The sequence below is a fragment of the Talpa europaea genome (assembly GCF_964194135.1).
Source record: "Talpa europaea genome assembly, chromosome: 16".
Classification (NCBI taxonomy): Eukaryota; Metazoa; Chordata; class Mammalia; order Eulipotyphla; family Talpidae; genus Talpa; species Talpa europaea.
Window position 1 is genome coordinate 43986412 of NC_140084.1, and position 3628 is coordinate 43990039.

Consider the following 3628-nt stretch of genomic DNA (forward strand, 5'->3'; position numbering starts at 1 on the left):
AAGAGAAATTTAAAGATGGGTCATGTGAGTGTTTTGCTCAAAAATGTCCAAGCTATAAATCTAGGCCCACATCTTAAGGTTTAACTGAACCAGGAGAAGGTTCCATTTTTTTTAATCATGTTTTATGTTCTGTGATTTACATGCCTCCAGAAACCAAAAGGTGGTTTACCAGGTTGCCCTTCACTTTGCATTAGTGAGTTCCATTTAGAAATGTACTTTATGAGTGAGATGTAGGTTAAAAATCTGGAGACTACAGAGTGAAAAAAATACTACCCAGGGAATTTTTACAAAGACAAAGCTGCACCTTACTTACTAGTCATCTTTTGTAGCAGGCGCCTGATCAGTAGCTTCCACATCAGTCTGTCACTTATAGGGTTTGCATATATGACCAAAACGCTCAATATGGCCAGTCAAACACTTAGAGAGAGATTACCAGAAAAGGTCCCCAGGGAATGTTGAATACCTTGTTTTGACTTATTTTATTGAAAGTTTACTCCCAAGTTAGGGGTCTTTGAGGCACTGCACTGGAAAGATACATGTTAAGAAAATACTATCATCACCTATGTTCCTGAAGTTCAGAGTGTAAGCAAAGTAGTCCCTTCACCTTCTATTGGGAAATAGCCTTCAGGAGAATAATTGGGGGGTGAGTTTTACATTAATTGTATACATCATTTTAAAAGAGTCAAAGCAATTAAAGTTCCTATAACCTCCAGGAGAAAAAAAAGTGGGGAAAAAAAATCAAAAGCTTACTTTTTACGAAGAAGTAAATAACATGCAAGGAGAGCATAGTTGGCTCCTTATTTCTTTTTAGGTCACTCTTCAAATAACATCTTATCAGTGAGGCCTTTCTTATCCAATATAAATAATAAATTCTCCTATCTTCTCTATACCCCTAAAAATTCCTGTTTACTTTACTCTATATTTTTACATAGCATATGTTACAAATAACACAGTATAGATGTCCTTTATCTGTTTTAAATGTCTTCTCCCACCTGAAGACAATATCTGTGAGGAAAAGCATTTTATATTGTTCATCACTTTATCCCCACTGCCTGACAAAGGGTAAATATATGCTGACTGCATAAAAGACTTAAGATAAATCCCTTTAACTTCTTTGTGTCCTATTATAAAAGTAAAATAGGTTTTTCAAGTAAGTTGTCCATAAAAGGAAGGAGATTTGAAAAAGCAATTTTGCTGGGAGTTGAAAGGCTTCCCCAAGTACAGGACTAAATTAAATAAATGGATGTTGCTGATGAGAAAATCATGTTCATCACAAAATCATGACAAAAATTATTAGGGGAGGCGGGAACGAAAGGAGTGTAATTTGAAGTATATGTGCATGGTGAGTACACACAGCCAGGTGTGAAAAAAAGGGGATCTCTTTTGAAGACCAGTAAGACACTGGGGAGCAAAGATCCCCAGTATGAGCACAAAGGGAGTAGATCTATGACGCAAACACACCACAATCACATAATACAGGCCCTCACCCAGTGACAGCAGGTTCCTAAAGGTCTCCAGCATCACATCCCGGTACAGCCGCCTTTGGGTGGAATCCAGCAGCCCCAGCTCCTCCTCTGTGAAGACCACAGCCACATCCTTGAAGGTCACTGGCTCCTGCAACACCAAAAACACACACTGCATCTAAATCTTACAACAAAGATCCACTGAAAGAAGGTTGGCACTGAGCAGAGGGAAAAGGAAGTACAGGAAGTGGTTCGGATCCTCAGAGACCAGAGTCCACCTTATTATAACACAGTTAAACATTCCAAGTAATGCATGTTATATTTTAGATTTGTTTCTTTTCATAATCGATGCTGAAAAGAACAACTTTTTACATAGATAACAGTTCCTCATCTAATTATTTTCTCAGGAAAAGTTTGAAGAAGTAAAAATTGTAAGGTCAAAGATGATGCAACTTCAAAGTTATTTTGCATGATGACAGATTTTCAACTTTCCCCCTGTATGACCCTTCCACCAAGAGAACGTAAATATACTATACCATGCATGACACTGAACCTAACCAATGTTTTAAATCCAGGCAATCCGATCAGTAAAAAACAATCTGTTTTGGTTATTTGTACTTACTTGACTGTTAACAAACTCTTATTTTTATATATTTGTTGGCCATTGTTAATTTTTTTTAGTACCTTGCTTGTTAATGTACTCTGCCCCATATCCCAACAGCGGTTTTTTTTGTTTTTTTGTTTTTTTTTTTAAATAGAGGCATGTTTTATTTATTTATTTACTTGTTTGTTTGTTTTGTTTATACATGCACTGGGTACAGTGAGAAGCGTGGGAGGGCGAGAGAATTCACTAGAGACAGAGCGGGGAGCAGAGCAGCAGAAGGTCCGAAGGACACTGCTGAGGGGAGCAGCGGGCGGCAGGAAAGGTCTGCGCACCATGTGGGACCCTCCTCCGGTGGCCGGGGAGCAGCCGGGGATCGAACCGGCGCCGCAGAGGCTGCGGGCAGCCTCGCAACCCAGCGCTCAGCCACTGCGCCACCTGGGAGGCCCCCAACAGGGGTTTTAACTCAGTTAAATGATTCTGGAAAATTTCTATTAGAAATGGGAGTTTTTGTTTTTTAGCTTCTATATTATAAGTATTTTCATGCATATTTTAAAATTGTGCCTACGCTGCTTCATATACAATGTGGTTTCTTGACCTCAACATACAGACACTTATGGGCCTCCCCGGTGGCGCAGCGGTTGAGCGCTGGGTTGCGAAGCTGCCCGCAGCCTCTGTGGCGCCAGTTCGATCCCTGGCTGCTCCCTGGCCACCGGAGGAGGGTCCCACATGGCGCGCAGACCTCTCCTGCCGCCCGCTGCTCCCCTCAGCAGTGTACTTCGGTCCTTCTGCCTGCTCTGCTTCCCGCTCTGGCTCTGGTGAATTCTCTCACCCTCCCGCGCTTCTGACTGTACCCAGTGCATGTATAAACAAAAAAAACAAACAAACAAACAAATAAAGAAAGAAAGAAAACATGCCTCTATATAAAAAAAAAACAAAAAACATACAGACACTTAGGGTGAGATAACAGTTTGCTGCAGGAGCTGTCTCATGCATCATAAGATGTTCAGTATCCTCTTTAGCATCTGCACACTAGAAAGCAGTAGCATTGCCCAAATAGTGACAGCAAAAAATGTTTTCGACATTGGCTGGGGGCAAAGTTGCTTATGATTAACTATCACTGGTCACAGAACTGGCTGCACTTTTCACATGAAGAAGGGGTTCATCACCCCAGCCTTGCACCTCCAGGTGCCTGAAATGAGCAGAAATTATAAAGAAAGGGCCATCAAAGAATGATCAGGTAGGGACAATATTCCCTGAAGTATTTTCTCCCCACCAGGACAATTAAGCACTATAGAGAAAGGGCTATGCCTGACTGGAGGATTTTTCCTCTTGCATCTCTTTTTAGCCAAGCAAAAATCCTAACAGTCTTTTTGGATCCGCTGGATCTTTCAATGTGAACTTAGATAGTTTCTGAAATTCTATAATTCTGTTTCTTTGGAATTTAAATATACAGATGAGACAAGATTTGTCTGGGATTAAATGCAATAAGAAGAGTATCTGGGGCCTCCCTGGTGGCACAAAGGGTTAAGACGCAACCTATGAAGCTGTCTGCAACCATTGC